Genomic DNA, 24006 nt, shown 5'->3' on the forward strand with positions numbered 1-24006 from the left:
CAAAAGTCAAGCTTTGCCGCATTCTTTTTGGCTTGAGGCCATCATGTGTGCCACTTATGTACTTAACAGGTGTCCTACGAAAGCTTTGCAGTCTATTACTCCATATGAAGCATGGCATGATAGAAAGCCTTCTATTGAGCACATGCGTGTTTTTGGCTGTTTGGCATATGCTTTGGTGCCACAAGTGCAGCGCAGAAAATTGGATGATAAGGCTGTCAAATGTATTTTTGTTGGTTATAGTGCTGAAAGCAAAGGTTACAGGTTGTATCATCCGCAAACAAAACGTATTTTGGTTTCACGGGATGTAGTGTTTGTGGAAGATTCTGTTCAACCCTTGCTGTCATGTACTAGAGACAGTAATGTAAGCTCACAGGACATTTATGACACTTTGTTGCCTCTTTTCAGTGGTGGAAGTACGAATGTAAGTTCCAATGAGGCAAATGTACAGCCTATGGGGGTTTCTGAAAATGTTTTAGAACAGCCTATTACTGATGCAGATGTACATGATGTACTTGATGAGGAAAGGGCTGAAAATGAGCAGGCTAGAGGTATGCCAAAATGGCTGGTGCACACTTTGCGTGACAGTAAATTGGATGCACCTTTATCTAGTCGTACTCGTTCAGGCTCTCGCCATGCATCTTATGCATCAGATTGTTATGCTTTGGCTGTGTCTAGTTTACATGATGTTGAGGAGCCTCTGTCTTTTGATGAAGCACAGAATTCAGAAAATTGGATTGCTGCCATGAAATCAGAATATGATGCACTTATAGAGAATGACACATGGACTTTATGTGATTTGCCTCCTGGCAAAAAGGCCATTGGTACGAAGTGGGTTTACAAGTTGAAACGCAAGCCGGATGGTGAGATCGATCGCCATAAGGCTCGACTTGTTGCAAAGGGTTATGCACAACAAAAAGGCATAGATTATGAAGAGACTTTTGCTCCCACTTGTCGTATGACTACTGTGCGTTTTCTATGTGCATTGGCAGCTGATTTTGGTTGGGATGTACATCAATCAGACATTGTTACTGCTTTCTTGAATGGTGACATATTTGAGGAAGTTTATGTAACGCAGCCTCGCGGTTTTGTCATAAAAGGACAAGAGGACAAAGTGTGCAAATGTAAGAAGGCTTTGTATGGGTTGAAGCAATCTCCTCGTGCTTGGTATGAGAAAGCTGACACTCATTTGGTTAAACGAGGCTTTCGTAACAGTCCAACAGAAAGCACATTGTATGTAAAGCGTGAGGATGATGTATTTCTCATTGTGGTTCTTTATGTTGATGATTTGCTGATCACTGGACCAAATGAGAGACATATTGCTGAATTTAAGGCTGATTTGAATGCTACTTTCAAGATGAAAGATTTGGGGCTGTTGCATCATTACTTGGGTATACAGTTTAAGCAGTGTGATGGTGGTATTGCCTTGTGTCAGAAAAGTTACATAGAGACATTGCTATGTAAGTTTGGACTTGAGGATTGCAAACCTATTGCCACTCCCATGGAAACAGGTTTGAAGTTGAGTCTACATGATGCTGGCGATCCTGCTGATGTCACTCTTTACCAAACTGCTGTTGGCTGCCTCATTTATGTATGCAACACGAGGCCAGATATTCAGTTTGCAGTCTCGCAGGTCAGCAGATTTATGCATAGCCCAGGGTCTAAGCATTGGCAGGCTGTCAAGAGGATTTTCCGCTACCTTAGTGGCACTTTACATCTTGGCTTGTTTTATCCCAAGGGGGGATCATTGCCGCCAGACTTACATGCTTTTTCGGACTCAGATTGGGCTGGTTGTTTTGACACGCGAGTGTCCACAAGTGGTTTTTGTTTCATGCTTGGCAGTTCATGTATATCATGGTTGAGCAAGAAGCAACCTACTGTGGCCACTTCGAGTTGTGAGGCTGAGTACAGGGCAGTCTTCACAGCTACGGTTGAGTGTGTATGGCTCAGACGCCTTATGGCTGACTTGGGTGTTGGACAGGACACTGCCAACACTATCTACACTGACAGTCAGAGCGCATTGGCAGTTGCGAGGAACCCAGTTTTTCATGCTCGCACAAAGCACATTGAGGTGCATTACCACTATGTCAGGGAGAGGCTCTCAGCAGGAGAGATCAGCTTGGCTTATGTGCCAACACAGGACAACCTTGCAGATCTTTTCACAAAGGCATTGTCTCGTGAGAAGCTTGAAGCTTTCCGCAAAGCTTTGGGCTTACTCCCCTTTGTGGACTGATCCTGTCCTCAGGGCATGGCACTTCCCTTTACTCATGTGCCAGCTCTCGTTCACCGCATCACTCCAGGGGGGATTTGTTACCATATACATGTGGTAGTGATGTGTGTGAACACACTAGGACCGCCGGGGCATTTTTTCCCTCTTTAGGAGGTTTTTTCCCCCGTGCATTGTATATACGCCCATCACTCTAGGGCTATCTGTCTTTCCATTGCACACTAAGTAACACACTCTCTATTGTGTGCCTTGAGCTTCCTTCGTCTTCTCCAAGCTGTGTGTGTTTCTCTGCAACCCTAATTCCAACACAAATATTGACCCCGTTCGCCCTCCTGACGCCGCTCGATGCCATCTGACGCACCTGCTTACCTCATGTCGTCAACCCGCGGATAGCTTCCTTGAGAATTTTTACGTGCTACCAACTCCTCCTTATTGTAGAAAAAACACACTAGTACTGATAATAGTGAAAATTGTTGCACTATGTACACCCTGTCCTACCTGTACACATGTGGGCCCCACGTAACCACCTGGCTCTGGAAAATGGGCAATCCTTTATTCGATGCACCATGCATGTGTTTGTACATATGCGCAATCCCTTGCTCCAAAAAACTCCTGACAGCGTGTCAAACAACTGCTAAATTGATACATTGTGGAAGTTTTGGTTAAGTGGCAGAACTATCCAGTAGAGGATGCATCATGGGTTGATCTTAGTGTTTTGCAAAGTGAATTTCCCTTCTTCCAACTCTGAGGACAGAGTTAATTTTGAAAAGGGGAGATTGTAACAGGACTTGATTTTGAGGTGTTTTAGCAATAAATTTTGTTTTTCTAGGAAGTTTTGGTCGTTTTAAAGTTAGTCCACTGTGTAGAAGGATGTGTGGATTGTTTTTGTCCAATAAAATTTTTTGATCCGGAAGGCACTTTCCAGGGCATTTTTGAAGGTGTTAATGTGGGATTTTGAAAAAGTGATGTATGAAGTGATTGAAACCTGTGTTATAAGGAACAAGTTTGGTTCTCTGAGTCTTTACAAATTTTGATGTTTTGATGCTCGTTGAGGGCCAAAGATTAAGAAAAAAGTGGGATTTGTTGTTTTTGCATCGTTTTTGTAGAAAATCCTTTTTTGCAGGTTGATTTTCAGCAAATGAGAGCAGGCTATGGAAATTTTCTATGACATAGCCGTCGAAGAGCGCAACGAGGGCAACGAGATTGTGTGAGACGGACTTGGGCTGTTTTGGCTCCGTTTGGGAGGTATGTTCAGTTGAAGACAGCTGAAAAAAAAAAGTTTTAAAACTCTTAACCTTTACGGATTGCTTCGCGATCACGTTCTTACCTTATTCTCGTAGGTATACTTGGCGCGCAAGTCGGGTCGACCGAACGCCAAAAATAGAAAAGCGGCAATTTTGAGAGGTCACATGCTTTTGGAGGAAAAATCAGAATAGAAAGACGGGTGGTGCGTTTTGGGGATCATTCACCAATCTCTTCTTCTGCGATTGCGAGTGCCAGTGCGAATGCGAGTGCGAGTGCGAGTGAGACGCTGCATGCAAGCGAACTGAAGCTCGGGGGTGATCGGGAGGTTCGAGCTCCATACAACGGAGTGCGTCCATATATTTTATTGCTCCTCTGTTGTATCAAACTCTATCAATACAAAGATCTCTTTCTCTATCTTTTGCTGTCTATCTCTATTATTCTGTTCTTGTGACACATAGATACACAATTCACTTTCACATCATCATCGCTGGTTCATATTTTCACATTGTATAGGGTCTTGGGTTTTTCCCTTTAACTTCCCAAGGGTTTTTTTCATCCAAATCTAGAGACCTTTGTTTGAGTGGGGTGTTGGAGCTATATATGGCTCACTCTACTCAACTTGGTCTCACCTATATATTTGTATCGTGTTCTCAATATGAATGAGTCTCTTTGGGAGCATACATTGTGTGTCTCTTGTCTTGTCTCTCTTATTTCTCTCTACATCTCAACAAATGATAAGGGAACTCATTTCCTCAATAAGGTAATTGAGTATCTACTAAATGAATTTATGGTCATCCATAACAAATCCGCTCCATGTTATCTACAAGCGAATTGGACAAGCTAAGCACATGAATAGAATTCTTAGCTTGTTATTGACTAAAGTGGCTAGTTCAACATCATCTGATTGGGAAATGAATCTACATGCTTCTCTGTGGGCTTATAGAGTTTTATTCAAGACAACTTTAAATACTACACACTTAAATCTTGTTTATGGTCTTGATGTCATACTACCGATGGAATTTCTATTGGCCAACACTAAGGGTAGCTAAAGATCTTAAGTGGATCGAACATGAATTGTCAAAGAGGCTTGAAGATTTAGAAAAGTTTTATGAACAAAGGCGAGCCCTTGTATCTCATATCTATCCACAAAAATTGAAGCAATTAAGATTTAGTCACAAAAGTATTCAAAAAAGAGGATCTAGTTTTAGTTTATTCCTTTAAGCAACACATTCCCAAATTAAAGCGAAAGGGAAATGGACCGTTTGTCATTGAAGATGTATCTCCAAGTGGAGCAATCAAATTGTCCACTATAGATGGTAAACCAATGGCTAAATGGACTAGTGGATGCCGCTTAAAGAATTATCATTTTCCACTAACGAATGATTTTCTAGAAAAAATGCATGCAGTAAAGCATAGAAAGATTAAATGAAAGAAGGTTGTGAACAAAGCTCAAGAGGAAGCTCAACTTTGAGACTCGAGAGAAAAGTTGCTTTCAAAAATCAACAAATAGCTATTCCCATCAACACTTTGGAACCAAATAAAAGACTATGGGAATCACAAATTGATGTAGTATCAACGCATGATGAATGGCTGGATGGAATTAACCTTTGCATCACATTAAAATTGAACAATCATAGAACAAATGCATTCGTAGATGCAGTCACTTGAATGAATGCAGACAGTTATTCCACTTTCAAGAAAGTTACGAATTAGTCTTTAGCATCGGGAATATCTGCTACCAAAGGATGCAACAAAAATCCGACACCGGCATTGGGAATGGTTATCTTGAATGTGATAGTAAATGGATTTTTAAGCGCTCATCAATTTATGTGCATACCAGATGAACATATGAATGAAATGATAATTCTTGGAATCTCATGGATGTGGACACACAAGGCCGTACCAGATTGGGACACCAATCAACTCAAGCTATCACTTAAAAGAGGACAACTCTTAGTTCCAATTGTACCGAGCAAAGAGGAATGTAAAAGAGTCTTCTCACAAAGGAAACCAGGGAATAATCAGTTTACATCAGCCTCTAGACAAGCAAATGCTACAAGTAGCATGCAAGGAGTCAGGCAGATTTGGGTACCAAAAGCACAACTCAAGAAAAATCCGTCTCAAATTTGGGTGCCTAGAAACTCACCTACCATACTGAAGGAAGTTTCACATCTAACAACTCAAATAAAAACATCTTTCAGAAGAGAAACTAGCACTAGATGGGTTTGGAAACGAAGGAGCGTTTATCTTCTCCACAAACTGTAAAGCCGATGAATCAGTGGAATGTTAAACCTCAAAAAACTCCATCACAATAGTTCATCAATCGAAAATCAAAATACCAATGGAGAGTTAAATCTCAATCCTCATCATTGTTACCGACAGCTCAAGAAATTAGTGTGCCAAAGCATCCAAACAATACAATAAAGCAAAGAGCACATAAATTACAAAATTTGCTATTTAGAAAACATTAACAAGATACCTCGACCACAGAAACCGTTGAGTTAACTACTCAAGACCCAACTCTTGCACCACATACTGATTTGAATTGCATTGACGTTCAAAGCATATATGGTCGAGACAACCATAGCTATGCATAGACACAATTGTTCAACCCGTGCAGACAGTCGTCATGGAGTACTCCATCTAGAAGAGGTAGAAGGAAACTTCATTAATGAAGGGCAAAATTTGAAGAGGGAGAAAAAGTTGGATGTTAACGTGTGAGTTTTTGCAAAATTACCTAATAATGCCCTTAATAATTATCAACATGGGAATTGCAACTCATAAAATCTCCTTGATGAGTGTAAATATCGTATATACTATCAAAATTTACATTAAAAAATAGCTCTTTTTGTTTAGTTTCATTAAATTTTCTTGATATTGGAGCTTAAAAATAAAGAACACTAGAAAGTAATAAAATAGTGTTTTCCAGTGGATTTTCTTAATTGTTAATCTTTTAATTTTCTTTTTTTTGTGCATCTTAACATTTTTTTATTTTTCAATAAATAGGTCAAAAGCTAATAATAAATAGTAAATGATTTCAAATGGAGAAACTGAAAATATGTTGATTAGGAGGACAAGACAAAGACGCACAAAAACTTTCGATCAAAACAACAAACAAAAGGGGGAGGCCTAAATTAGGTTGCGAGGGCGTGTTTTTGCAAATTCTCAATGAATGAGCTAACGGAGTCCGATTCAGGAAATTTTTTAGTCTAACGTAGATTTCACGACCTATTAGGACTAATAAAGAAATTTGGGAAAAGTAGTTTGGGAAGTTCGAGTATAGATATCTTAGATAGCCCAAACTCACCTCATTTCTACTAGTCATCCTTAGGAAAGAGAGCTTTCGACCTTCTTCGCGTGCGATTTTTGGAGTCCACAATCGCCCATTTTCAGTGTTGTTTCACACAAAACATGCGGGGTAAATTCTAAACTTATTAAAGAACATTTCTATACAGTCAGGTAGCAGGTATATGTCCCGGGTAAAACCCTAGAATCCCAGCTGTGTACAGACTCCTAGAACACAAAAAGGATCATAGTGGCCTGTCAATTCAATTGAATTGGACAAGATTTGAATTGTAGCATGCCCCTAGATGTTAGAACACTTTCGTATCATTATCTCTATTGTTTGAAGGTCAATTTGTGAATGGAGTGTAGCTACTAGATTTACTTTCATGGATGGTTTGGGACAGAGGTACACCACTTATCCAACCTACTACCCACTGTATTCATGAGGATTTATCCCAGGTTGGTTTGAAGGTCCACCACCTGTCCAAGCTAGATAAATTGCACAAAGATATCTCTATTGTTTCAAATTCAATGTGTGAATGGAGTGTATCTACTTTGTTTACTACCATGGATGGTTTGGGGCAAAGCTCCACCACTTGTCCAACCTACTATCCATTGTGTTATGGAGGTTTTAGCCCAAGATTGTTTGAAGGTCCACCACCTGTTAAAGCTAGCTCCATTGAAAGAATCTATCTCTATTGTTTCAAGGTCAATGTGTGAATGGAGTGTAGCTACTTTGTTAACTACCATGGATGGTTTGGGGCAGAGGTCCACCACTTGTCCAACCTACTGTCCATTGTGTTATTGAGGTTTTAGGCCAAGGTTGTTTGAAGGTCCACCACCTCTCCAAGCTAGCTCTATTGAAAGAAGCTATCTCTATTATTTGAAGGTCAATAGGTAAATGGAGTGTAACTACTATGTTTATTACCATGGATAGTACGGAGCAGAGGTCCACCACTTGTCCAATCTACTAATCATTGTGTTATGGAGATTATAGCCCAGGGTGGTTTGAAGGCGGACCACTTGTTCAAGCTATCTCTAATGTTTCAAGGTCAATGTGTGAATGGAGTGAGATACTATCGCTATTACCATGGATAGTTTGGGGCATAGGTCCACAACTTGTCCAACCTACTATCCCTTGTGTTATGGTGGGTTTAGCCCAAGCTGATCTGAAGGTCCACCACCTATCCAAAGGCTAGCTCTATTTAATAATTGTATCTCTATTTTTTGAAGGTCAATGTGTGAATGCAGTGTAGCTATTATGTTTACTACCATGGATGGTCTCTGTAAGACGTCCACCACTTGTCCAACCTACTATCCTTTCTGTTATAAATTTTTTAGTCCAAGGTGGTTTAAAGGTCCACCACCTGTCTCTCTTCTTTGAAGGTCAATGTGTGAATGGAGTGTAGCTACTATGTTTACTACCATGAATGGTTTGGGCTAGAGGTTCACCGATTGTCCAACCTGCTATCCATTGTGTTATGGAGATTTTAGCCCTATGTGGTTTGAAGGTTAATCTATGAACGGAGTGTAGCTACTACGTTTACAACCATGGATGGTTTGGGGCAAAGGTACACCACTTGTCCAACCTACTAACCATTGTGTAATGAAGTTTTTAGCCCAAGGTGGTTTGAAGGTCCACCACTTGTCCAAGCTAGCTTTATTGAACAATCCTATCTCTAGTCTGATAACGTGGATGGTTTGGGGTAGAGGTCCAATACTTTTCCAGCCTACTATCCATTGTGTTATTGAGATTTTAGCCCAAGGGTTTGCAGGTCCACCACCTGTCCAAGCTCGATCTATTGAAAGAAGCCATCTCTATTGTTTGAAGGTCAATGTGTGAATGGAGTAGAGCTACTATGTTTACTACCATTGATGGTTTGGGACAGAGGTCCACCACTTGTCCAACCTAATAATCATTGCGTTGTAGAGGTCTTAGCCCAAGGTTGTTTGAAGATCCACCACCTATCCAAGCTAGCTCTATTGAAAGAATCTATCACTATTGTTTGAAGATTAAAGTGTGAATGGAGTCTAGCTACTATGTTTACTACAATGGAGGGTTTGGGACAATAGTACATCACTTGTACAACCTACTAACCATTATGTTATGGAGGCTTTATCCCAAGGTGGTTTGAAGGTCCACCTCCTGTCCAAGCTAGCTCTATTGAATATTCCTATCTCTACTCTAATAGCATGGATGGTTTGGGATAGAGGTCTAGGACTTGTCCAACCTACTATTTATTGTGTTAATGAGGTTTTAGCCCAAGGTGGTTTGAAGGTATGTCACTTGTCCAAGCTAGCTCTACTAAAAGAAGGTATCTCTATTGTTTGAAGTTCAATAGGTGAATTGAGTGTATCTACTATGTGTTTACTACCATGGATGGTTTGGGTATATGACCATCACTTGTCCAACCTACTAGCCATTGTGTTATGCAGGTTTTAGCCCTATGTGGTTTAAAGGTCCACCACCTATCCAAGATCACTCTTTTGAATAGTCCTATCTCTACTGTGATAGAGTGGATGGTTTTGGCTAGAGGTCCAACACTTGTCCAACCTAATATCCATTGTTTTATATAGAGGTTTTAGCCCAAGGAGGTTTGAAGGTCCACCACCTATCCAAGCTAGCTCTATTGAAAAAAGCTATCTTTATTATTTGAAGGGCAATCTGTGAATGGAGTGTAGCTACTATGTTTACTACCATGGATGGTTTGGGATAGATCTCCACTACTTGTCCAACCTACTAACCATTGTGTTATGGAGGTTTAAGTCCAAGGTGGTTTGAAGGTCCACCGGACTACCACTTGTCTGAGCTAGCTCTATTAAAAAATTCTATCTCTATTGTTTGAAGGTCAATTTGTAAATGGAGGGTAGCTACTATGTTTACTAGCATGGATGGTTTGGGGTAGAGGTCCACCACTTGTCCAACCTACTTTCCATTGTGTTTTTAAGGTTTTAGGCCAGGTTGATTTTAAGATCCACCACCTATCCAAGCTAGATATATTGAACAAATCTATCTCTATTGTTTTAAAGTGAGTGTGTGAATAGAGTCTAGCTACTTTGTTTACTACCATGGATGGTTTCGGGGAAAGCTCCGCCACTTGTCCAACCTAATTTCCATTGTGTTATGGAGGTCTTAGTCCAACATTGTTTGAAGGTCCACCACCTGCTGTCCAAGCTAGATCCTTTGAAAGAAGCTATCTCTATCGTTTGAAGGTCAATGTGTGAATGGAGTGTGGCTACTTTTTTTTATTACCATGGATGGTTTGGGACAGAGGTCCAGCACTTGTCCAACCTACTATCTATTGTGTTATTGAGGTTTTAGCCCAAGGTTGTTTGAAGGTCCACCACCTGTCCAAGCTAGCTCTATTGAATAGTCCTATCTCTAGTTTGATCACGTGGATGGTTTGGGGTAGAGGTACACCACTTGCCCAACCTACTAACCATTGAGTTATAGAGGTTTTAGCCCATGGTGGTTTGAAGGTTCATCATCTGTCCAAGCTATCTCTATTAAATAGTCATATCTCTAGTCTGATGACGTGGATGGTTTGGGGTAGAGGTCTGGCACTTTTACAACCTACCATCCTTGTGTTATTGAGGTGTTAGCCCAAGGTGGTTTGAAGGTCCACCACCTGTCCAAGATATCCCTATTGAAAGAAGCCATCTGTATTGTTTGAAGGTCAATTTGTGAATGGAGTGTAACTACCTTGTTTACTACCATGGATGCTTTGGACAGAGTATCATCACTTGTCCAACCTACTAGCCATTGTGTTATGCAGGTTTTAGCCCTATGTGGTTTGAAGGTCCACAACCTGTCCAAGATCGCTCTATTGAATAGTCATATCTTTACTCTGATAGCATGGATGGTTTTGTCTAGAGGTCCTACTCTTGTCCAACCTACTATCCATTGTGTTATGGAGGTTTTAGCCCATGTTGTTTTAAAGGTCCACCACATATCCAAGGTGGATCTACTGAAAGAAGCTATCTCTATTGTTTGAAGTTCTATGTGTGAATCGAGTAGAGCTTCTATGTTTTCTACCATTGATGCTTTCGGATAGAGGTCCACCACTTTTCCAACCTGCTAAGCATTGCGTTATGAAGGTTTTAGCCCAAGGTGGTTTGAAGATCCACAATCTATCCAAGCGAGCTCTATTGAAAGAATCTATCACTATTGTTTGGAGGTTAAAGTGTGAATGGAGTCTAGCTACTATGTTTACTACCATGAAGGGTTTGGGATAGAGGTCCATCACTTGTCCAACCTACTAACCAATGTGTTATGGAGGTGGTTTAAGGGTCCACCACCCGTCCAAGCTAGATCTATTAAATAGGCCTATCTCTACTCTAATAGTGTGGATGGTTTGGGGTAGAGTTCTAACACTTGTCCAACCTACTATCCATTGTGTTATTGAAGTTCTAGCCCAAGGTGGTTTGAAGGTCCACCACCTGTCCAAGATAGCTCTATTGAAAGAAGCTATCTCTATTGTTTGAAGGTCAATGTGTGAATGGAGTGTAATGTTAACCCTCACGGCACACGGACACCCTATGATCTATAAACGTTGTATTATTTAGAGTCAGGTACCGGGCTTGTCGGACCAATAGGAAAAGGGTAAGAGTGATCGCCGATGAGAGGCGCACTCTAACACGAACATGCTAGGGTTAGTTGGCTAAGCATGGGCGCCCAAGTGTGAATGGGGTGAGCTCATATAAAAGCCAACTAAACCTAAAATTCACTCATTCTCTCATTTGTGCAATAGAACAGTGCTCTTGCTCCATCTCCATCTCCATCTTCTTCTTCTTCACCTCCTTGTGTGTGTGTGTGTGTGTGTGTGTGTGTGTGTGTGTGTGTGTGTGTGTGAGAGAGAGAGAGAGAGAGAGAGAGAGAGAGAGAGAGGGAGAGTGTGTGTGCGATCGAGCACTACGAAGGCATGACGGCGGCGAAGCAGTTGAGCACGTCACAATTGCAGCTTCTTCTTCATCGCGGCGAGGAATCCACCACGAAGGCGGGCGTAGAGCGGTGAGTGACACACCCTTTGCTCTCTTGAGCTTGCTAGTTTAGACTTGTTGTGTGCTTGGAGCCATTTGTGGCTCGCACATTGGCAAGTCCCTTGCTTCGACAGTGCGACAAGGAGTACACATTTTTGGCGCCGCTGCCGGGGAAATGCCCTACATTAAGCTCGGTTAAGCACTTTACGCTTTGTTGTGGTGCAATTTCTATCATAGGAAAGGCAGGGAATGAGTGTGTGTAGTTGTGTGGAGATTTCTTTTTTTTTGCGTTTTTTGCGTTTTCTGGTTTGCACTGCATAGTTAGCATTTCTTGCGTTTTTGCATTTTCTGCATTTTCTGTGTTTTCACTGCACAGTTCTGTCAAGTTTCAATTTTTGCATTTTCTGTGTTTTTTGGTTTGTGCACAGTTAGGCGCACAGTTAGTTAATTAAGCAGGTTAGTAATTAGGTGAACCACTGATTAGCAGGTCAGTAGGTAGGTGGGACAGTAAATAGTTAGGTGAGGTCAACGCGCACCAAAACGCGTAGCAAATAAAATTTAAAAAAAAATAAAAAAAAATATTTTAAAAAATAAAAAATAAAATTCGGAAAAAAAAAATCGAAAAATATAAACGTGAGCGAGGGGGAGGTTAGATTTTCGAAAATAAAAAACGTGAGTTATAAAAACGGACGGGTTGGTTTGTATAAAAGTTAGATCGGGATCGTTTCCCCAAGCCCAAGCCCAAGCCCAAGCCCAGGCCCAGGCCTCAGTCCTCAATCTTATGGTATATACCAGACTCACTCTTATATATATACCCTACCTCCTCAAGAGGGAATGAGAGCATGTGGGACAAGTCCTCCACTCTCCTCCCCTCTCTTTCCACTTGCACCCTTAGACTTGCTATTTGGAGCCTAGTTCCCCAGCTACGAAAAGACTGTTTCGGGCTTTTCTGGAGCAAAATAGAACCAAACGGTGGGCGGTAAAGCACAGCGTGTCCCTCCTAGCGATACGCTCGTTTCGAGCTATCACACGGCCCATTCCACGACACGCTCTAAAAAATCTAGCAAAAAAACAAACAAAAAACACACAAAAAACTAGTCACAAGGCCTCCTAGAGCAGCTTTTTGACACCTTAGGGTATCAAAAGCACATGCACTTATGCTCTGGGCGGGTGCTAGAACACGAGCATATTGGGGGTGCCTCTGTTCATACGGACACCCATTACCCATCCACGATAGGCTCTAGACCCTCAGCGGGGACACAAGGTAGCACCACCCAAGACCCTAAAATAGCCGCTAGTGATTCCTCCTCCGACTCAGAAATCATGGAAGCATACCCTATCCAAAACACTGAGAGAGAAGGCCATGCACCTCCCGAAGCTCCACAGCCTAGTACTAGTATGTTTAGCCGTTTCATGGAAACATTAGGTAGAGCTACTCGCTCGGAACCTGATGCAAATGAAGCACACAAAGGGGGTGGGGAAGTGGACTCTCCTTTCACATCGCACGTGGACCCCACACCCCCAAAGAGTGTCCATGTGGATATCCTGCCAACTTCTTACCAAGAAGGCCCTGTTGAGCTGCCTCCTTCAGAAGTTCCCTCTAGAGTACCGTTGGTGACAAGTAAAACCACGGGGAGCAACATTGCTTCTACCTCACAAGAAACCGTTAACACGTCGACTCTAGAAGGATTGTTCATTAATGATCATTGGACATAGGACCTCCACACTGAGGTGTTGACGGATCTACACTCTGGCCACGCCTACCATGTAGGATGGATAGAGATTGTACAATCCACCTCTAGTGCCACGAGCATCGAAGATCAACAGAAAATGATCTGTAATGTTATCCATGGCATTATTCAATCAGAAAGGCAAAACCGAGGGGTAAATATACTCTCAACTGGCCCCATGAGATTTCTGGATACGAGCAAGGCTCAACAACCTACTCTATCACAAATGGAGACTCCTCTAATGAGTCCCATGGACCCATCTTACGTCATTTCACCTGGGGTCTCTATGCAATCTGAGCCTCCGAGCGACAACTTTAGCTTCCCTAACATGGCTCAACCCTCTATTAAGGAAAACACAGTGCTCACTCCAGGAATAGGCCTGACAGAGAATGTACCGATGACATCTACGGTTAGCGCAGTGCCACTACCTAGTGTCGTAGTACCTAATATGGGGCCTCGACCGTATGTGCCTCTAGCCCCTTATGCACACATGGCCCCCACACCTCCAATTGTACCACTTGTTCATGCTCCTCGAGTGCCGCTCCCTAGCCCTTATCCGAGTGGACCTATGCCCGGTTATGTTCCATATCCTGCATCATCCACACATATGCCAAGACCGGTACCCGTCCCTCTCCCACATATGATTCCAAGAGTACCTCCACCGGCCCTGCCTCCTCACATAGGTGACTTGGCAGTGTTTGCTCAAACCATAGGTCGATCTATCACGGAAAATATGCGTCATGCATCTGATAGAGAGCCTAGAAGTAAGGCAGTACAAATTGCCAAACTCACGCAAAAATTCAATGGGGACGAAGATGCTAGAAAACACATTGAAGTGTTTGAACAAGTATGTGATTCCTTAGGGGAACGCAACGAACTACATAAGTGCAATGCCTTAAGCTTGACATTAAGTGGGAAGGCTGTAGATTGGTATAGAACTCTAAGGGTGGACGAGAAAACAATCTACCCTACCCTTCGAAGGTTGTTTCTAAAGGAGTACATACGAGAAGGTGTGCTTTGGGGTGTAGCATCTCAGCTACAGAAGGTCGAACGTAAGGAAGGAGAGTCAGTAAGGGACTTCATTAGTCGTCTAAAGCACTTAAACTCTCGCTGCCCTGTAAATGAGCGCTTCAACAATAACCAACTGCTTGATCGATTCATTCGAGGGTTGAGGAATGAAGGAATCTATAATGGACTAGTGATTAGAGGTCTCACAACCTGGGAAGATGTCACTGCCAATGGAATCCAATTAGAGGACAACTTGATGATAGCAGGCATGAGGGTGTCTACTGACACGAGATCCACTAGCTCACAAGCCATTGAGTATGAACCCATGACTGCAAAGCCCATTGCCAATGAGCCAAAGGTAATCGACCCCCTCAAAATAGTCACATGTATCCAAGAAGGGAGCAACAATGGTGTTCCATTTGCTTGGTCCACATAGCACTAGTGAGTGCCCTACGTTTAGAGTAAAATTTAATGGAACTTGCAGCGCATGTGGTAGGTATGGTCACCAAACTAAGGATTGTTTAATGATCAAACGTATGATGGCAAATAGACCACCTGTAGCCTGGACGGATGCACCTCGAGCTCCTGTATTGATGCCTGCTCCACCTGTTGAGCAACTACCGCAACACATGGTCCCTAGATCTCAAAATGCTGTACAAGCTACACCGCTACCACCTCCTGTGCTAGGACCGCAGCCCCCGCATCCAAGAGTCGCCCCTATGAACCAAGTGGGTTGCGAGCCATCTAATGCTTATGCAGATGGCTGTGAGGAGGAAATAGACACTAGTATTGCCTACGGACTTGATACATTGGAAGAGTGTCCTATATACTACATGGAAGATTGTTGGGGGCAAGTCAAGCCGGTTTATCAAGCTGCTGCTCTCGCATCTAGAGGTCAAAATATCAACACCCAGGCTAGGAGGCCACCTCTTCAATGCTACGAGTGTGGTGGACCACATCGGGCAGCGGAGTGCCCTATTAGGCTGCAAAAGAATGCTGCACAGATGCAAATGAATCAAGGGAGCACTTCTGCAATGCCAATACTCACATGTAATCGTTGTGGCATAGATCACTTGATTGCCCAATGCCCCTATAACCCAAATGCGCTTAAAATCAAAGCCCTAAATTTGGTCGAAATTGCTAGTGTGACATCGCCAATACCACCCATCGCACCCGCTTATGCGATTACACGGTCCATGCTTCAATGGCCGGGCCATATCCTCGAAGAGAGAGATACCGCGTCAGTTATCCAAGCAAAGAAAAAGAAGACACGAAGGAAGAGGTCGCAGAATACGGGAAATTCAAAGCCAAGTTCCAAAACAAACATAGGAACAGGAGATGACCCCGTGTATATGAATGACCTCGAGGATGATTCAGATTCAATCGAGACAATGGAGACTAGAACCAATACCACAAAGGGAAAGACCGACAAAGAAAACCGTAACATGGAACCAAATGAAAACCGAATAAGAGAAAACCATAAAGAGCCTCTGAAAACACCACAAGTGTTTCCAAATCCAATCCAAGACCCCCAAGATAAACCGCAGGGGCAAAAAGGGAAGAATCGTAAAAAGAAGATTGGGACGTACCCAAACCCAGTAGACGAGATTTAGCAGGTGAAACATCTAAGAGGTTTAGTGGAGGAGACTCAAGGGGAACTAGAACCAGAACCCATGCATGTCAAAATTCATGACACAGTGTTTCCCACGCAAGTTCATCCACCCCACATGAACCATAGACCGTTAGCCATATCTAGTATCATCCAAGAAGGGAGTGAGGACGGGACATCAGAAAGTGAGCATACACCCTTCTTGTTGGAAAGGATGTTTAACAAAGGAATACCTGATCCCATTGAGGAATATGAGATTCCATCCTCACCAGTTCCTAGTCAAGGACCTACACCCTACAAAATGCCAATGAATGTTGCCAAACTAGTGGACTTCATGTCTTCTGAGGTCCGAACCACGATCATAGCAAAGCTGTATGGAGATCCTGAGTTATTCCTTGCACTTCGAGCATTCCTTAACGGAGAGCTACGAACGGGATTACCGCAGTTTGCGCAACCAAATAGGCCTGACTCGATTATGATTGATGAGGAAAATCATGTGCAATCACTTGACTTAGATGGACACGAGTCCGTGATCGAGGTACCCATTAATTAACGAATTAGGGCAGTATTTTGAAGGCGACGAGTCTAATGCGACCCTACCCATCACTACCAAGGGATTAACTATAAAGGGAATTCTTTGATGGTGGTGCGGGAGTTAGCATCGTTACAAAAGATTGTTGGGAATCCATGGGAAAACCCCGCCTTAGTGTTACTAACATTGTGGTAAAGATGAAAAATGATACCATAGCCAAACCTATGGGGATGCTCAAGGATCTTAAGATCAAAGTTCTAGGACACAAGGTACGACATACGTTCATTGTAATGGATTTCTCTAAACACCTTATGTCATATGAAATGATTTTAGAACGACCATTCATGAGGGAAGCACAAATGGTTCATGATTGGTCTAAAAATCATGTCTATTTGCAATTCCAAGACTCTGTCCTTAGAGTGGATTTGGTGAGTGGTAAGGTACACCCCTTAGGGAGTAAAACCATTATTGATCATCGCTCTGACACCACAGTTCACTCGGCCCCACTACAATATTGTTACACTTGTAAGAAGGATACAGACATTGGCCAAGATTCTCCTTATATGGATATCCTACCTGGGATGACTGAGTCGGACAATGTGGATTGGGTCCACCTAGCATCAACCATAGACACTTGGGGAAATAGGGGGACGACCTAGGTAACACCTGAGGGGGATGAAATGCATGTACCCTTAAATATGCTACAAGCAATGCATATCGCTTCCAACAAGACTCATCCTAATGTAACGAAGAAAACATACAAGTGGGTCCCTAAAGCTTCCTTAGTGACCATAGCTAGTGCTAAAAAACAGAAGCCTTGTAAGAAACGTACCACTCGCTCCAAGAAAAGTAAGAAAATGTTGCGATGGATCCCTAAACGACTATTGGAAGCCCAAGGCTAATATCAAGGAAATGATCAAATCTGGGTGCCAAAACGTAGATTGTGCTCTTACCTATCACTTGACCCAAGTGAGCCCAATCCCGTAGCTCCAAAACGAATCAATGATCGTGGAAAGAAAAAAAACACAGAATGCTACACACCCGCTCCCGAGCTAGTTTGGGTACCAAAGAAAGAACGATTTGTTCCACCTAGCTCAGGAAGGGGGGAGTCCCAGGAAGCTTCTAGCTCCTCATGTAATACATCCATAGAGGTAAAAGCTTCTACACAGCCTCCATCTATAGTAGTGGACCTCCATGAAGCTACAAAAGAATCCACACCTCCCAGTGTTCAAGAATCACCTGATGAACCACTTCAAGTTCGATCCTGGGAGAGTACCTTACTACCCTTGCAACTTGACGAGGCACCTAGGGTAATAGAAAACTACTGGCAAAAATCCTCACCTATTACCAACTGGAACAATTGGTTTCAAAGGGTGACAAGCTCATTTCAAATGGTATGATCTACCCAAGGAAGGGGGGAGTGTTTGCTGACAGTCATCATTCATTTGTTCCCCTCTCAACATTTTTCCCTGACCTCTCAATCACCAATCTTAGGGAATGTACATATAAAGCTTTATACTCACAAAAAACAAAAAAATAAAGAGCAAGAGCAATTAGCAAACGAGTATGCACATTAAAAGTCAAAACATTGACTCCGACCTACCCATGTCACATCTGGTACAGTGAAACAGAAACCTATGCCATAAAACACCTTTGATCCTCATCACTTGAGTGATGGAGGGTAGGTAAGATTAGTATGATAGGAGTGTTTCTGTTTTAGAGTTGAGAGATTAGCGAAGTTCTCTTTTCCCACTAATGTGCCTCCTGGAGGTATTCCTTTTGTTTCCTAGTGTGTACAGGAGCGTGTTGCTATTGATAGGATTTGGACCTTCATGGGATCTTTCTCTCGTTCACACTTCAAATCAAGCGCGACCATCAACACAAACAGGTGTTTTATGTCCATTAGCATTGCCCTTATCTTTTTGCATCCATGTTTGTCTGCTTTGATTGTGATTGGTAGCATAATATTCAGCGCATTTGCTTAGTATCAAACATTTAATTCAATGTAATGTTTTGTCATAATCACTTGTCTAGGTTTAAAAATCAAGCAGTCCGACTAAGCTAGTTTGACCAAGCTAGGTATTAGAAATCTTCTCTTAATACCATGGGGAATGCCTTCCTAATAATCAATGGTTACTTAGGTTCTTAATCCGATTTAGGCAGCATTGTGTGAAATGTACTAGGGCTTTCTAGTGGGCTTAACCCTAGTGACCTTTAGCTTAAGTATTATAAAGAGAGTTTACTAATGTGATGAGCCTGGGGAGTGTATCAGTGTTATATGACCCCCCAAAGTTACAAAATTAAAATGCTGAAAATGAACAAACAAAAAATCAAAGTGCCACAATGTAAAATTTTAAGCTGGAAGAGAAATCCCTGCTTAAATTGGTACTTCACTCACATGTATCGCCTATGGTACTAGAGCCCTAGAGGTTCCCAGTGTGGGCGCTTTTCCTGGAAAAGCAAAAAATCCAAGGCATACAAAATAAGCACACACATCAAAATTGAATCAATGTGAAAAGACTTTGGGGGGTCAAAGAAAAAGTAATCAGTCAGGCGATGATTTCATGAGAAATTCCTTTTATGGTAGCTTAACTACAAGGTCTTCTAGATATAGCCTATAGTCAGCCCTCGAACATGAATACTTGGCTCTCGCGATTAAACAACTTAATAGACCACAGATAATTAAGAAGCTTACCCATGGTATTAATATTCGATCTCTAGTGCCTTTCGACCGTCAAATTAGCGACCCCAGACTTGTTTAATTTTCTACCTTTACATCTGTTTATGCATTTGATTACATTGCAATTTAATGTTCATTGCTGACAAATTGTCTAAAATTCTGTTACCAATCAATTTGTCTGTCTAAAATTGCATGTGATTTTTAATTGTATATGAGAATGCAATTACTGTGGCAATGTTGTTTGATTTTGCAGTGATTGAAGAAGGCTATGCACATCCATGACGACTACTCTCCTATCTCGACGAACGAGCTTCAACTGGATAGCTTCCGAGGACGGAATCTACATCAGGAAGGGGGGCATGTTAACCCTCACGGCACACGGACACCCTATGATCTATAAACGTTGTATTATTTAGAGTCAGGTACCGGGCTTGTCGGACCAATAGAAAAAGTGTAAGAGTGATCGCCGATGAGAGGCGCACTCTAACACGAACATGCTAGGGTTAGTTGGCTAAGCATGGGCGCCCAAGTGTGAATGGGGTGAGCTTATATAAAAGCCAACTAAACCTAAAATTCACTCATTCTCTCATTTGTGCAATAGAAGAGTGCTCTTGCTCCATCTCCATCTCCATCTTCTTCTTCTTCACCTCCTTGTGTGTGTGTGTGTGTGTGAGAGAGAGAGAGAGAGAGAGAGAGAGAGAGAGAGAGAGAGGGAGAGTGTGTGTGCGATCGAGCACTACGAAGGCACGGCGGCGGCGAAGCGGTTGAGCACGGCACAATTGCAGCTTCTTCTTCATCGCGGCGAGGAATCCACCACGAAGGCGAGCGTAGAGCGGTGAGTGACACACCCTTTGCTCTCTTGAGCTTGCTAGTTTAGGCTTGTTGTGTGCTTGGAGCCATTTGTGGCTCGCACACGGTGTATTGGCAAGTCCCTTGCTTCGACAGTGCGGCAAGGAGTGCACATGTAACTACCTTGTTTACTACCATGGATGGTTTGGGCAGAGGATCATCACTTGTCCAACCTACTAGCCATTGTGTTATGCAGGTTTTAGCCCTATGTGGTTTGAAAGTCCACAACCTGTCCAAGCTCGCTCTATTCAATAGTTCTATCTCTACTCTGATAGCGTGGATGGTTTCGGCTAGAGGTCCGTCTTTTCCAACCTACTATCCATTCTGTTATGGAGGTTTTAGCCCAACGTGGTTTGAAGGTCCACCACCTATCCAAACTAGATATATTGAAAGAAGCTATCTCTATTGTTTGAAGTTTAATGTGTGAATGGAGTGTAGCTAGTATGTTTACTACCATGGATGGTTTGGGGTAAAGATCCACCACTTGTGAGATCCACCACTAGTATGGATGCAGGTGAGAATTCGGTCTTGGCTTAAAAAGGTTTAGCCTGATGCAGTCGGACTTTGAAAACACTTGATGATTCAATTGGGATAGTTCTGATACCTTTGTGCAAATTCATTTAGGATGATACTTCATTCTTACTATGTTGAGCAACAAGCAACATTGTTTGTGTAGTCACATACTTAATGTTAAAAATAAACAAGTAACTAATGCATCTCTTCATCTTGTCTAGGATATGAAGTGTCTAGCTCAACACATTATCTCATAGCACGTAGTACAAGTGTTTTGGATGCGAATTCTCAACCCTATAGCAAAATCTATTGACATGGCATTTTTCATCATAGATACATTAGGAAGATGTCATGTGAGTTAGCCAATACCTTAGCACTGAGTAAGAAACACTCCTTATTGCTTTTTTTATGTTACCATTTTGTCTATGAGAAGGGAGTTGGGGTGTAATTCCCTTTAAAGCAACAAGCAATGTGCAAGACCCCATTGCCGAACATGTCTAGAATCAAGAGTTGGCAAAATAGATACAAGGGTATTTTGGGAATTCCACCCAAAATCAACATGTCTAGAATCAAGAGTTGGCAAGCGTCACCTTCTGGACCTGCATCATTTCAAGAAGTATACAACGAATTGCCTGGCTAATCCCTTCTTTGTAACCAATTAGATTAAGACTAAAAATCGGCCTCTATCATTTTATATATGCACATACATACACCTGCTATCTAGATAACCATTAGGCCCTGAAATGGTTGGGTGATCATCTACCTCCAAAAGGGACAGCCACATGCTTTTCAGCTCTCTAAAACGATTTCAATATGCACTAGGATACCAAGATCAAGATGCAAATGGGCTCTCATCGACCAACGTTGACAGGCGTAAACTCTTGCCTGTCATGGCTAGCGATGGCCGTGAATGGAGTATGTGGTGGTGTGGTGGAGATGCTTGGTTTAGGTGGGGTTTTGGAGATGGCAATTGTGCCTTCCAGATACTGCACCACCTCACTCATGGTTGGCCTGCTTTCAGGGTGGTCCTGGATGCACCACAAAGCTACAAAACCCGTTGTCCACTGATCAGCTCTAGAAGTACCATCCCATAGCTGTACAAATCAAACTTTGTGCTTAGCCTGCTTTCTCCTCCCCTCCAAAATTCAGGTGCCATATACCCCGGAGTTCCTCTCGCCAACGTCACTACTTGGCTCTCATCTCTACTCATTAGCCTTGACAGCCCAAAATCTGCAATCTTGGGACTCATGGACTCATCCAAGAGTATGTTTTGTGGCTCGATATCGCAATGCATTGTGCGATGTCGGCACTCCTCATGCAGGTAGCTTAATCCCCGTGCTACACCTAACGCTATTGCATACCTAATTTGACTCCAGTCAAACATTCGCTCTTCATCAACGCCACCATTTTTGCGTGGAAAGAGCCATTTATCGAGCGAGCCATTCGCCACATACTCATATACAAGCATTTCATGATCCTCTTAAACACAGAAGCCAAGGAGCCTGACAACATTTACATGATGAATTCGCCCTATAGTACCCACCTCATTCAAAAATCATGTTTCTTCATGTGCTTTGACCTTATCTCCAGCACCTTCACAACAATCTCCATTTCAGCAGAGCTGTTTCTTTGTTGCTTGGAAATGTCCCTTTATAGACGACACCAGAGCCCCCTTCGCCAACAACACAACTGAATGACTTTGGTGCAGATTCAATGGAGCTGTAGGAATACTCGATGGGCCGCTCAGTGAGACCCTCCAATTCCATCAAAATGATTGAAAGATTGGGCCTGTAAGTGGACTCTTGCAGGCGTCTCAACACTTTCTTCAACACATATATTGCTAGACGCGCCATTCTCGAGGGGAGATCGCGGAAACTCTTTCTGACCTTGCCAAAATAGTAAAAGCCCAGAAAAGCCAGCATTAGAGCTACCGCCGATAATGCCACACCCAAGAAAAATTGAAAGACATGGTCACATCGCATCAATGCACCATAACAAACAGAGGAGGGTTCTGAAACATAGGAGCTCAAAGGTTAGAAAGTACACGCTTCGTCGTGGCAAATACCCATCATCGATGCATGTGTTCATAATTAATGGGGAATTTAGGAGTAACATCAAAAGAAAACATCACCTAATTGGCATGTTTGTGTGTCAGGATCTATTGTTCCATCAAGTCCACACCTGTAGTAGCTCATTATCCGCTTGAAAGAAACAACCTGGTGCTCATAAACACAGACTCGACCAGCCTTTGTACATCTAGTACACTTGCTATTTGTTCAAGAAAGTTGAACTAACCCTTTCTTCAATATTATACTTGATGGTGTCTCTGTAAATATACCAAATGTAAAATGGGAGCAGCCCAATGTATCCATGGTATGACGCAGCCTGAGCTAGCTCCTTGTCTGATGCAATCAGGCTAACGCAAGAAATCGCAGCAAGCTCACATAGACATTTTTTTCTATGGCTCTTGCAATACTGGCTTTCTCTCTCCCATTGCCCCATTGATGGATAGCTATATGCACCAGAGTTCTCATATTGAGACACGGCGGCCAGATCTGTGCAATTGAAGAATAGGTAAACATTTTGGCCAGAGAACTGAAATGCATTGTCAGCAAAGCCGTAAAGATCGAAAGAGGCAGGGATGTTGAATCGAGAAAAATTGTGGGAGGTGAAGAGAGAGGCACAAAAGTCCATGGTGAGCAGAGAAGTGTCCCAGGTAAGACTGATGTCGGCCTCGCCCACATGATCAGATGCAGTGATGTCTGTTATGATGGCAACTGGAGGGGGATTACCAGGGTTGGCTGATTGTAGGGTAAGAGATAAAGAATTCCAATGAGCATGCGCAGAGGATGAGCTGTAATTGGAGAGAACAAAGGCTGGGGACGCAGCACAAGAGGCCGAGTTCCAAAAAGGGTATGAAATGTTGAGCTCAGCACATGGCACAGACAGCCCACATGAGGTAGAGTTTGTCGCATTGAGCTCACCATTGCTCATGCATACTGTCCTCAAAACGAAGGACAACACCCAGAGATCCCAAATCAGAGTCAATTTGTAACCCATCTTCTGCTCTATTATATATGTATTTTGATAGCTAATATAATTAATGGATGTGGAGAATATATCCTACAGTACAAACCTGCAGATAGAGCTTGATGATTCTTCAGCCATCTCATGGCCTGCGTGCTTGTTGATTTGCGAACGTAAATTAGATCGTCATTTTAATCTAGCTCATATACGCGTCTGGACTGAAGTAGCACTTAACATCTTAAATTAAAGAAGAGAATGCTTGACATCAAGTTGCACCACAGCTCTCTACGTTGGTGTTAGTGTTTCTAAAGGACTCATGTATAA

At 42.6% G+C, this 24006-nt stretch overlaps 1 pseudogene; it reads right to left on the reverse strand.

Annotated features, from left to right (window-relative positions):
* Positions 1-21461: 21461 nt before the first annotated feature.
* Positions 21462-23715, reverse strand: LOC147453150 (uncharacterized; annotated as a pseudogene).
* Between the last annotated feature and the right edge of the window lie 291 nt (positions 23716-24006).

This window comes from Adiantum capillus-veneris, chromosome 8 (assembly GCF_014529385.1).
Source record: "Adiantum capillus-veneris isolate H3 chromosome 8, ASM1452938v2, whole genome shotgun sequence".
Taxonomy (NCBI): domain Eukaryota; kingdom Viridiplantae; phylum Streptophyta; class Polypodiopsida; order Polypodiales; family Pteridaceae; genus Adiantum; species Adiantum capillus-veneris.